Here is a 14,111-nt window from a genome sequence, read left to right on the forward strand (position 1 = left end):
TTGAATTATATCCCCACCATTTCTGGCATGAGACTGTGTCTCACCCTATGCTTAATGAACTTCTTTTTACTTTAAATCATTTGATGAGAAAGGAATAGGATATTACCATTTATATATAGTAGTTCATATCATAATATGAACTTCATTACTAGAGATATAGGTCCTTTTTAATGTTTACTGGCTATTTGTATTGTTCTTCTGTGAATTATCTGTTTATACCTTATCCATTTTTCTATTTAGGATTTAGTGCTTTTGTAAATTATTTGTAAGACTATATCTGTGTTAATGATATCAACCTTATATTTATCAAAAAAATTTTTCTGGCTTGTTTCTATAGAAACTTTTACATTTGCATGTGGTCAAAATGATTGATATTTATGGACTTCTTTCTCTTTTCCTGCTTTTGTGCTCAGAAAGTCCTCTCCTTCTGAATTCTGTTAAATACTTCTAGTCTTACTGTTTAATTTATGTAGCATTTAGCCCATGTAATTTAACTTACATAAGTAATTAAAGTTCTGTGAGTAGTTCCGGGACACCTGAGTGGCTCAGTTGATTAAGTATTTGCCTTCAGCTCAGGTCATGATCCCAGAACCCTGGGATCAAGTCCTGCATTGGGCTCCTTACTCAGAGGGGAGTCTACTTCTCCCTCTACCTCTGCCTGCTGCTCCCTGTGCTTGCGCTCTAGCTCGCTCTCTCATTCTCTCTCTGATAATAAATAAATAAAGTCTTTAAAAAAATAAAGTTCTGTGAGCAGTTCCAAAACGGACATCAAAATATTTTGAGGATCTGTAGCGTAGTACTATATACTATATAGTGTAGTACTATTTACAAAATTTAAATTTACCTTTTTTGCGTGTTGCCTAACAACCACATTGCATTGTTTACTTTTCATTCTGTGCTTTATTATATAGATACTTTCCTCAAATAATAAATTATCTTGTGCAAAATATGTCACAATATATGCTGTGTATAGATAGCCAGGGAATAGTATGTGAAACAAATACAAGAATGTAATATTGAGATAATCAGGCTTTTTTGTTTCTAAACTATGACAAACTAAGAGTACCTCTCCCCAGCCTTTCTAGGAGCAGGAGAAAAAAATGTTTTGTGTTTTGTTTGAGTTCAGAGTATCTCCCACCTCCCATTGCTCTCTTTCCCCCTGTAAATATACATCCTTCTTAATTTTATAGATCTCTTGTCATGTTAACTTACGCTGCTGCTCCTGGGCCTGAGACTAGGTTTCTTATTTTATAAGATTTTTAGTTTTAATAATTTTTCATTAAGGTAAGAAAATTTCCACTTCAACTTTATTTGAAAAATGCTACAGATATTCCTCATTCAAAACAATGTGGAAATTTTATATTTTAGAGCTCTAATTTAGAAAGTTTCACATGTTGCCATGAAAACATTGTGTTTAGAAAGTAGTCTTTCTTGGGGAATCCAGTTGTAAGCAGATAGAATAACGACTTTGATTTCCTACCTGGCATATTGCTCTTGACGATCTAGTCAGGGAACATGCTTCTAGATGGATGTCCAGATACCAGCAATTTTGCTTGTAGTTTCCTACTATCTTATTTTATTTTTTTGTAATTTTTTTTTCATTTTATTTTATGTCTTTTCAGTATTCTAAGATTCATTGTTTATGCACCACACCCAGTGCTCCATGCAATATGTGCCCTCCATAATACCTACTACTATCAAGGGAATCATGTGATGCCTTCAAGTCAGAACAGAACCTTCCTTCTTAGGACAGAGAATTCTTTTAGTTTGTTTGGGGCACATTGACAGATTAGATGGATGAAGATAAAAATATTCATGTATTTCTCCATCACCGCCCCACATTATATTGCTAATATTATAGCTTTTAACTCCTAGAGGAAGAAACTTGCCATTTAAAAAATGTAATGCTATGCTTTGGGGATGCCATTTTTTTAAAAGTTAAGAATCTTCCATTTAAATTCAAGTAGTATCCAAGAACAGAATCTGGCCAATGGTTTTGAAAATATGAAATGGTAACACCTTCTTGGAATCTCAGACTGTTCAAGGATGTTTTTTTTCTAGCAAAACAGGAAGAAATTGGAAAAAAGCATATGGACTCAGGTTGAGCATATGAGATATTTTCAACTTGAATCGGCACTTTACTCATATTTGTAGTGTGACTTAAAATTAATTTTGGTGAAGCATTTAGATTTGAGAAAGAGAAAAAAAATTCCTATCTGGAACTAAATCAACATTTGTGGCATCTCATTAATCACTGCCTTATGTAACCACTTTTCCCACCTAAAGGGAAGCTACTGGGATGAGAAAAGTTTATAATATTAATGCCAAGTACAGATCTTCCCTCTCCAAAAAGGAGTTCATTAATCATCATCGAAGCACAAGAACAAACATACTTCATGTCTCTTGCCAATTTTTTTCAATAACATTTCTGAAAGGCAAAAAAAGAACCCCATCTTCCTATTTTTTATCTTTTTTTGAAAAGGTTTTAATCCGGCTGTTATTTAATTTGTGTTGATGTTATGTAAATTTAACATGCTCTGAGAATGCACGTGCATGGTACATAGCAATAAAGGGTATTGACTGAGTTTGGACCCCGAATCAGGGAATCTGTATGCAGATTGCTGGTTTTGTTACCTTCCTGCTTACGTGGTCCTAACAGGCAAACCTTTGGAGACACAGGGCTCAACACTGGGTAATTGGGCAATAAAGGGCAGTGACAGAAATTCTTACTATCACTGGTAGGAAGCAGTATGGGTTTGAAGTTTGAAAACATGGCTTTTAGTCCAGGCTTCCGTGTAAACCTTTGGGCAAGTTAATAGCTTCAGTTTTCTCATCTGTAACACGAAAATAGACACCTTACCTGCGTCACAGGATTGCCAGTTGGCACCAATGAGATAGTAACTGCTCAAGGTAGAAAACTGAACCTAGTCATGAACTACAAACCCATGTAATAAAATAAAAATTAAAAATAAGTGCCACACTGATATGTGGCACTTAATGAATAATGAAATCTTCATTATTCTGCCATATATCTTACCTTCTCAATGTTAGAATTATGTGCTGGATTAGTAGTTGTGATAGAATTTTAGGGTCAGCTCTACAGTTATGACATCCTCTACATAGTTTTTTATAAATTTATAAATTTTTGTTTTTCTTCTGGCTTTTAATGATACTTTTAACTGGGACCATAGAAATGGACAAGAAAGAGCATGTCTTCAAGATGCCTGAGTGGCTCAGTTGGTTAAGTGGCTGCCTTCAGCTCAGGTCATGATCCTAGGGTCCTAGGATCATCAGGCTGCTCGCTCAGCAGAGAGCCTGCTTCTCCTTCTGCCTGTTCTGCCTGCTGTTCCCCCTGCTTGTGCTCTCTCTTTCTCTCTCTCTCTCTCTTAAATAAATAAAATCTTAAAAACAAAACAAAACAAAAGAAAGGGCATGTCTTCTAACAAGGACAAGAAGAAATCAACACTTATCTAAGGTGCCTGAAAATTTCACAGCAGACTGATTCTCATCCTGGATACTTTGTAGCCAACAGAGTTGTAAACAAAGTAGAACAACAATTCACTGGGAATTTTATTGCTCTTTCTTTGTAACTCTGTCTTTACATTTCTTTTTCTGTTTCCTAATTTTATTTTATTTATTTATTATTTTTTTTAAGATTTTATTTATTTATTTGACATACAGAGATCACAAGCAGGCAGAGAGGCCGGGAGAGAAGCAGGCTCCCCGCCGAGCAGAGAGCCCAATGTGGGGCTCGATCCCAGGACCCTGGGATCATGACCTGAGCCGAAGGCAGAGGCTTTAACCCACTGAGCCACCCAGGCGCCCCATGTTTCCTAATTTTAAAAAGTTATTTACAAAGAAGAAAAATTAATGAGTATTATGGCACTTAAGCCAATAGATGAAAGCAATGTCTATTAAAAAAAAAGCCATCTTAAAGCTGCATGTGAGAAAACGGAGGCACAAATTCAAAAGATCAGGGAAAAAAGAAAAAATTAAGACCCTGATGTGTGTAAGAAAAAGTGGCTTCTATCAGCTTTGTTCTGCTTTATTCATGCTCTGTTGGCTACCAAGTATCTAGCATGAGAATGGGTCCTTGGTGAAATTTTCAGGTGCCTTGGAAAAGTGTTGATTTCTTCTTTGGTCTTGTTAGAAGACATGCCCTTTCTTGTTCATTTCTATCACCCTGGTTAAAAGCATCATTAAAATCCAAAAGAACAAAAATCTCTAAGGTCGTTTGCTGAAGATGCAGCCTTGAGGCTTTGGAAGATCACAGGAGACAGGCTAGGTAGGGCCCATCAACAACAGTGCACACCTTTTTTTTGTCCTCCAGAAAACAGTAGAGGATAAAGAGGAGATCATATGGACATATAGCAAGGTTTGGCTCATTTTTAAAGTCAAAATAGTTTGGGAGGAAGAGGTTGAGCAGAGTAGAACAGCATGAGGTTTTTGTAAGGTGAAGTAGAATTAAAGTGCAGGCAAGAATTATTTTCTGTCTTCAGTTTTAAAGAACACTGGCCTACCCCATCTGTCTCTTTTCCCCTGTGTTGTTCTTGACCTTCTTATCAGCTCTTGAGTTTTTCCCTTGGGGCTTTTCCCTGCATAGTCAACAGGACTGCATCAGAGATCTTGAGCCTCACACCCTTATTGCAAAAGAGTTGAAGAGAATTCAAAGAAACGTGTCCTGCTAAGTAGCTTGGGAACTAATTGTTACAGGATGCTTCTGTAATAAGACACTGCCGGCTAAAGCCCATGGATCGGGTCCCAGTCCCAGTGTAGGATTCACTTAAAAATATAAACCAAAGTTAATAGTAAGCCTTAGAAATTCCCACTGAACTGTTTACACTCCTTTGACAACACATCTTTTCTAGAATTGTCACTTTCCTCCTTAACAATCTGCACATAGACCCCAGGAGGTTGCTGTCAGTTTTTCCTTCTCTCACTACAATGAGGGAAAAGGTGATGGTTTGCTCATTTCTCATGCTACACATTTCACTGTACGCCACAATTTTAAATTCTTAAGATGTGATTTATAGTTTCATCAGCATGTTGGCAAAGTGACCATGGGACAAATGTTGGAGTGTTCCATACTCATACTTTTATATACTTCAGTTTAATTCTCACAACAAAAATGTGTGGAGTAGATATGATGCTTGTTTTGCAGACAAGGAAGCTACCCTGAGAGGTTAAGCTGTTGGAGTTCACATAACAATTTTATATATTTTGTATAAAAATAATAAAAAAATTTGCATATAGGTTTCCATAACCAATAAAAGCATTAGATGTTTTTAACTCGTTTAGGAGTCTTGCCTGGGGTTGGGGGGTGTATTCACTAAACCAGTGTATTTTATCAAGAGATGCATGTTGTAGCTAGGATGGTCTCAGCCGTGGATCATGCCAGATGCTCACGGGAGGGAGAAAGTGACCTGAGGTAGGCTACAGGGAAGTAATCCTGGTCAGAGTAAAGAAGAATAAGCATTCTTAATTGCTAATCTTAGGAGGAGGGAGGAATGTGACCTTGATGTCAGGGGTTCTGGGGAGGCAGGGGAGGCGGGGGAGGTTGCTACAGCATGAGTAGAATGTCTGCATCCCAGATGAGAGAGGACCACCTGAAGTGATTGAACAGCCCATCAAGGGTTCTCTGAAGGGCCTCAGTTGGGCAAAGAGGGGCAGAGAGGGCAGAGATGGCCCCTCAGGTCCCTGCCAACGTTGGGTCACTAGAGTTCCAGGCAAGAAAGGAAGCTCATTTCCTAAGGCATTCTAGATCTTTCATTAGTATGTCTTTGCTGTGATTTTAATATAATTAGGTAATAAAATCATAGCAAAATATCAGGAAATGACCCCAAACAAATGTAATAAATGTTGCTTCTGCTTATTCTTTATAAATACTTTTCCCATAATATCTTTATTAGGATTTGTGTAGAAAACAGGGTTGGAGCATGATTATGGCATTTTGAATAATTTATAGAAGTTGATTATGTTATTCCATCTTGTTGGTCATGTCTGTGTAGATATAATCCTAACATAAACTATCATCCATCAAGGGTCTCAATCCTCAATTACAGTCCTGTTCCTTACCATAAATCTGCTTGCACTATTTTAGGTAAAAATTGCATCTCATTTTCCAGGCAGATGTGGAGACCTTGTTGGATTTTATTTTCTGCCATTGTTATCCTATAACAGACATGATCTTAAGCACCGTGTGTGGGAAGCCAGACAATATAAGTGGTTAAAAGTTGGGCTTCGTAGTTGGTGTTGTCTTGATTCACGGCTTAGCTCTGCCACTTCGAGATGCACCCTAGGGAAGCTGCTCACCTTCTTTTGCCTCCTCCTGCCTTCTGTTGAAGAGAGGTAATACTGATATCTGCCTTCCAGGATAGCTAGAGAAGGACTGAGACGATGTATTCGTAGAGCATTAGCCCTGCAAATGTCTGGCCCTCTCTCTGCACTTAGTAAGTGATGCCTATTGTCATCACCACCATCTTCAGGATCCTGGGTCTGGGCAGGTGTGGAGGGCGAGCTGCAACCTGCAGAGACCGGCCCTAGCCTCCAGATTCCTGAGGCCGGTGGCAATGCTGTGCTCTTGTTTGTTCTGCTTTTAAGCATCTTGTCCCATTAGAGCAGAGGCAGCAGCTCCCAGCTAGCTCCCACATGTCTTGCTTATAATGCTTTTGCGAAATACCATGTGCTTGAATTCCAGAGCCAGGCCACCTGGAATTCAGTCCAGATTCCGCTGTTTGCCAGCTCTGTGACCTTGCTCAGGTCACTTAACCCTTCTGTGCTTTAACTTCATCTTCTTTAAAATGAGGATCATAATAAGACTCATTTCATCGAATCATCATGAGGCTTAAATGAATTCATATACATTAAGCTCTTAGAACAGGGCCTGGCACATGGTAAGTGATCTGTATGTATTTTTCTTTAAGTAAAATATTTTTGGTTCTCTTGAGATGATGGTGGAAGTGGATTGTACATACAGGTAGTTTTAATACTGAAAGAGAGCCGACAGTGTGCTAGGCAGTTAGTGCACAATTTTTAGGGTAAGAAGCCAGGTGTAGCTGGACTATCTCAGAGGGCACTGGACCCTTCACTAGCTGGTTTTGTCAGAGGTTGACCCTTCTTCCCCCTCCCCTCTGGGACTTACCCGGGATCTTCTCTTCACTAATTCAGGTATTAGAGAAGGCAGGTGAATTAGAGAATTGGTGATTCCTAACAGTTTGAGCTCTCTACCCTGCAGTGTTCCCCAAGGCAAGAAAACAAAGACCTTAGCTACCTGCTTGTAAGAGAGCACCAGGGAAAATCCCCGGGACTGCCTACATAGGAGTGCGTTAGTGAATGATCTTACTGCAGAAGCAGAGGAAAGTGAGAAGACAAGAGCCCTGGCCATCCACGGTGCTGTGTCTTGAAGTCCTGGTGTATGTCCAGGCACTGCAGGTTTTACCAGCCACACAGGTGGCCAGCGCAGTCCTGGAGTTCCACACACCCCTTTCTAAATTTTCGACACTGCCTTGCCTCAGTGCACATTAGGATTCTCCAAGGGCCTAGGCTTTTGAGAAATAAGGCATTAAATCTTCTCTCTACTCCCCTGAGACCAAGCACTTTCTTGGTTATTCCTGACAGCCGGCGGCCAGTTGTGTGACTCTGGTAAGTCATTTAAGTTTATGAGCTTTATTTTACTCTTGAAAATAGGTGGGTTAGATTTGATGATTTTTAATGCCTGTTCCTAATAGCCTAAGATTTTTCTCTGTAATGTTGCAGAGGGAGGATACAGTGAAGTGGTGAAAGGAAGAGGAAGGTGTGGGGAACACACATTGCCACAAAAGCCTGTTCTCCACAGGCCATGTGGCGCAACTTATGAACAGCGTGACCTTAGGGGCTTTCTCCAGAAATACTCCTCCTCCCTGCTTTGATTCTGGAGTGTGCCATCTTCTCACAGTTACTACCACCTCCCTTAAACAGTATTTAGAGATAATATCCTTTGCCATTTCTTTCCTTATTTATGTATCATTACTGTAGGTACAAAGCAGATAGGAAAAACTTCCATGAGGGTTTGGCTCTGAGTTTTCAGTGGGGAGGAATGTTGTAAGGTCAATAGCAGTACTTGACATGGATTATACCATACCCTCCCCTCCAGATCAGGCTGGGATATGGGGATCCCCGTGGCGGCCTACAGCAGACAGGTTCTGCCCTCAGGTGGCCATGTGCAATCAGGATGCATAAGACTAGTTTAGCTGCTGCCCTTGATCTCATGGTGGGACTGGCCAGGGACAGATTTATAGAAAGTGTATTTGTGAGTTCTGGTTTTTAAGGTCTGTGCCTTATCTCCCCTCCTAGACCCATAGCATCTTGAATGGTGAACACGTGGTTTATATCTTTACAGTCCTCAGATAATTTTAGTGCAGGACCCCTTGCCCAAAAGTGTTTAGCAGGTTAAGCACCAAGGAGGATGGGGGTACAATGGAATTGGTTCATGCAGTGGTGGGAGGCATATTTTGTCACTGACATTGCTTAGATTTGTTGGTCCATGGTGATAAGAAAAATCAAACTGACTTCTAGTCCGTTTTATTATTGTTTTAAGATACTTCCCAGACAGTATACTCCTTATTATCTGACACGGTATGGCCCACTCCCAACCCCCCAGCTTTCCCACATACGCACCTCTTGGCCATTTAGTAAACTGGTATTCAACATATTGACTACTGTAATGGCCTCTTAGATGCTCCTCTTGCCTCTGATCCCAATTTCCTTTATTGCCTCCTCCATACTATCAGAAAAATGATTTACCTAAAGAAGAGCCTGGCCTCTCCTGCTTAAACTCGAGCCCATCCTCAAAATCAGTCTACAGGGTATTAAATATATAAGCCTCCCAAGACCTGCTCATACTGAACTTATTGCTGCTTTTCTTCTCTTCTGCAATAGCAGACATCTGGTAATTTTCCACATGCACTGAATTCTTTCTTGCCTCTATACCTTGGTTCATGCTCTTGCCTCTGGCCAACATAACCTTACCTACTTCTTTATCTGGGTAACTCCTATTTATCTTTCTGTCATTTATCTGTTGGAATTCAGTTCAGTCATTGTGTCTTCCAAGAAGCCCATCTTATAGAACTTACACTATCTGGTGTGCTGTATGGGTTCCTCTCCCACAACAACAGAGCCATAGTATTTTTGTTTGCTTTTTGAAATCATCTGGATATATGTTTACTTTCTAAAATTTTCACAAGCTCCTTAATTAACAGCTGGAACCTTATTTTTTCCATACCTATAGTCATAGTAATTGGAACATAGGATGTGCTCAGTAAATATGTATTGAATTGAATTGTAAGTCCAACTTTTTCAAAGGGAAAATTGGTTTCTGGTGTGCAAATTTTCTAACTTCTGTGATAAGCTCATGTATATTTTTTTATTTGTATAAACACACATATATGTGTACATATATACAAATATATACATATATAACATGTTTATCTATGTGCATGTACACACACACACTTTGGAGGTTAAGAAGGTGGTTTGCTATTGAGGCCAGCAGTCCTGTTTTTATTAAATGCTTGCTTTTCAGTTTAGTATATATAAACAATGAAAAGCATTGTATTTGAATATTGGTAATTCTACACTAACTTTGTTAATATATTTCTCAGACTGCAAGAACAATGAATAAAAGATTCTAAGCCCACAGCAATATAGAACACAGGCATGTTTATAAAATGATATTTTGATAGTTTTGCAAGAATCTTCAAGTAAAAATCATTTGTCTCTAATATCAACCACTCAGAGCCAAATTGAAACAATAGGAGTTTCATTTAGGATCTATAATAGCTGTAGTAGAATATGACTGTAACACTATTTGCTGGAATTATAGAGGGGAATTTGCTGGTACAGAAAGGCAAGACAATCAAATTTTTCAGCAGGGGTAAAATACTAGCAAACTCCCCATTTTGCAAATTGACGTTTTTTTGAAGCTCTGACCACTTTATTGGCAATTATCTCAAATCGTGTTGCATGTAATTCTGCCTTTCACCTTCTTCTAACTTTAATATGTTTGGTGAAGGAGGAATTTATACAGTCATGTTTTTGTACTATTCTTATTTACCTATATTTCAAAAACCTAGAGAAACTTTAAGCTTAGAAAGATAAGAAAAGACCCATAGATATTTTCAAAGCCCCTCCAGTGCAACCTATGCATATTTATTTTGTTAAGAGTAATTTTTTTTCCACCAGAAATACTTGATTTAGGACAGTGCATTTTTCAACTTCTTTATTATAAAAAGTTTTTTGATAACCCACATTCACCCAAGACTGTTCAATAATATAACAGTTCATATATTAAAATTCCATTTGAACATTCACAAATAGAAAGCATATTTTAAAAGTCATTGCATAAACTTTGGATTGGGTTTCCAATGGAGTCTAACCAACTGGATGAACTCTAGTAACTCATATCTCGATTATAAATGCATGCCTTGGTTCATACGATTGTTACCACAGATGTCTTTAAAACAGAAATTCCTCAGCATGTTTGAAATATGATTAGGTTTATAAAGAACAATAATTGAAAAACCTGGGGAAGCTTCAGCAGGGCAAAACAATCCCTGGTAGCCTGGGAGGCAGGTGTGCGTGCCATTCCTGTGAATGGTGGGAGTCTCCCTCAGTGTTGGGGAATTCTTGCTTTCTGACCAACATCCACCCCATTCTGATAGTGCTTTTGACTGACAGTATTTTTAATAGCAGTTGTTTAGAGTTTGAACCTTTTAGCTTCATTTCCTTGCCCATTACTTATGTGACTAATATGTCTTTTTCTACCCATCAGCATGCGGAGAATATGCTTCTGTTAGCATTTTGTCCAAAGCACAGTATATCACAGAGCTGCCATTTGGTTACTAAATGTTCTTGCTAAAACCTCGTCCTATAACCCGTCAGTCTGGTTGGATTTGGGACATAGGAGACTTTAAGACCAGTGCCCTTGAATAAACCCCTTCAACTCTGTGTTTTTACTAAAGTTGGAAAGGTAACTATTGGGCCTCGAAACACTGATCATTGAGGAACAGCAGCTTTTGGGCTCCAGAAAGCTCTGACATAACTTAGGCCCCAGCAACTTCACTGTTTCTACTCCATGCACAGCACTTTTTTCCTCCTATAGAAATTCTTCAAGAATTTTAAAAATCTTTAAGAAAGCCAAATTGAGCAGAATAAGAATTGAGAAGGTATTTATCTACGCATATTTTTGAACTACTATAAGTTCCAGCCTTAGCTGTGACCTTTAAAAAAAATATGTTTTAATGTATGATTTTAATTGGAGAAAGGACTAGGTGCATTCATAATGATAATTTTTGGGAATATAAATTTGTTGACAGTCTTATTTCGCAAAGTGGATTCAGTGCTGGGAAGAAACATACCAACTCATTTTATTTTTTAAAATGACATAATCAGGGGTGCCTGGGTGGCTCAGTGGGTAAAAGCCTCTGCCTTCAGCTCGGGTCATGATCTCGGGGTCCTGGGATCAAGCCCCGTGTCGGGCTCCCTGCTCACTGGGGAGCCTACTTCCTTTCTTCTCTCTTTGCCTGCCTCCCTGCCTGCTTGTGATCTCTGTCAAATAAATAAATAAAATAAAATGACATAACCACATTAAGTATAGTGCTCTGGTTTTAAAATTTCAGGTCTATAACATGTAAGTAGTTACATTATTAATTAAAATTTCATTTGCTTTCAAAGCTGTTCAATTTTTTGCTTACAGGCACATAATGACTTGAAAATCTAACCAATTGCTGTTCATTTAGGAGAGAAAAATACTCCCAACCAGTCTAGAGTGCCAACTCCATTTTTCTTGGCAGATACAGTTGGAGAAATTGGTTATTACTGAGTTCCAGAATATGTTAGGTATAGATTATGACTACAGTTGTCACGATCTGTGTTTTGAGGCTTTATAATCTGAAGCCAGGGTGCCTGGGTGGCTCAGATGGTTAAGTGTCTACCTTCAGCTCAGGTCATGATCCCGGGGTCCTAGGATTGAGTCCCGCATCGGGTTCCCTGCTCAGAGGGAAGCCTGCTTCTCTCTCTCCCACTCCCCCTGCTTGTGTTCCCTCTCTTGCTGTCTCTCTGTCAAATAAATAAATAAATTCTTAAAAAAAAAAAAAGAAAGAAAGAAAGAAGGGCTGTGTTTACAAAGAATGGGAGAGGGGAAAAGGAGCCAATCCTCAGTTGAATAGAGAATTTGGCAATACATATATACACAAAATGGCCCCAATTGCCATTATAGTTGTACAAGTAGAATTAGTCAAGAAATACATTTTAAGTTTTTTATTATTTTTAAAATTAATTTTTAGTGATGAACATTCACACAGACTTTCACGCATTCAACCCATGCACCATACCAAGAACAGACAGCAGAATAATTTGTGGTCCCTGACCTTGGGAAGTTTATATTTACGTGGGGAGGAAACATAATAATACACAATTTATATTCAATCAATTCTGTAATAGTTATTCAGAGGGCAACGGAAACACAGTGGAACAAGGGGGAGTATCTCCAGGCAGAGGGACCACCAACCAGCATTTTTCAGGGCCTTGCAGGTCCTGGCATGGGAAAATGTCTTCCCAAAGGAAGGGTGGCTTTTTCTTTGTACAAAAATGCTGTCTGTCTGCCACGCTCGCTCAGAGGGGGTGCTCATTCTAAGTCACAAAGAGGTGAAATACTGACTAGAGGCAGCCCTGGGGGGCTGGCGATTTGGAATGGCGCATTAGGAGAGCACTGGATTGTGCTTGTGTTTATGATCAGGACAAGGAGTTTGGGACTTTATTTTGTAGGCAACCAGGGTGTTATTGAAGGGTTTTGTTTAGCAACAAGAACAAAAACATTGATTAAAGAATCTTACAAAAGAAACATAGGTTACCTATACAAATTAGAACACTTAGATAAGCAACAGGTTCTCATAATTTTACAAACCTGATGTAACTACTATTAATATGACATGTCTTCACAGACTTTTTTTCTCTGCTTCTGTGTGCTTTTTTTTTTTTAAACATAATTGAGGTGGCCTTGCATGTACTACTGTTTTGTAACATGCTTTTTCCCCCTCAGCAATTTATTTGAACATAATTCTGTATCTCTAGTCTTCCATGACATTATTTTAAAATTTCAGCTTGCTCTTCAATTGTAAAGATGTACCCTAGATTTAATTTAACCAATTCCCTATTGCTATTCATTTAGATTGTTTTCAGGTTTTTCATATAATAAACTGTATTGAAATGAATGTTTGAAAGATAATCCTAATTATGTTTTAGAAATTAACTTTTTATTGTTATTTAAAATTCCATAAATGTTTATAATTTTAATAAGAATACTTTTTAAAGTCCCATTTCTTATAGAAAAAAAAAATTTCATGTACATCATATCACATAGCTATAGTCATGTTGACAAGTTCTTTTAGTAACGCTGTTTTTCTAGACATTGTAGGTGCCTCCCCTGAACCCTTGAGGAGATTATGTTCTCTTGCTTTGTGTTTCCATAGCACTTGCAATTTTTCTATCATAAAACTCCTAATGCTTTATTATAATTGCCTATATAACTTTCTTTGTCTCTGTCAGTTTCCAAGTTTTGTGAGGGCAAGGACTCACCTATCTTGTTTATTACTTCCATTTTGAGCACAAAGTTAAGAATTTAGAAAAATTTTTTAAGTAATAAATACGGAGATAAATGGGTATATTAGAAAAAGATGAACAAACAGAAGCTGAAATCCAAAATACCAACCAATAAATTATCTCCTAGGGTCCTCTTTACTTTGTAGCCCTAGTGAATGATGAGTTTCATAAAGGAGGAAATAGGATGTAAAGTGAGAGCTGGCCTGTGTTTTAAGAGGGAAGCTGGAAGTTTGCCGGTCATTATGGTGGCCTGATGTGTCTTTGTGTCTTTCTGTGAAGAGATAGATGGATGGCTAGAAAAACTGGTACAGGAGTTAGTTTCTTTTCTATTTACCTTGTTTCAAAACCAAGGGAGCTAAACCTTAAAATGCCTTCCCTCCTGTGATAATCAAGATGAAAATAACAATTCTACAACTCAGCCCAGCAAAAAAAGAGATCTCCAAGCTTAGTACCTTGACAGGGATGTTCACCATCAA

General features: G+C 38.4%; 1 protein-coding gene across 2 annotated transcripts in view; it reads left to right on the forward strand.

The window, feature by feature from the left end:
* VAV3 (vav guanine nucleotide exchange factor 3) overlaps positions 1-14,111 on the forward strand; it is a 363,312-nt gene that overhangs the window by 268,141 nt on the left and 81,060 nt on the right. The gene's annotated exons all lie outside the window — the stretch shown is intronic.

The sequence above is a fragment of the Martes martes genome (genome assembly GCF_963455335.1).
Source record: "Martes martes genome assembly, chromosome: 4".
In the NCBI taxonomy this organism is placed as follows: domain Eukaryota; kingdom Metazoa; phylum Chordata; class Mammalia; order Carnivora; family Mustelidae; genus Martes; species Martes martes.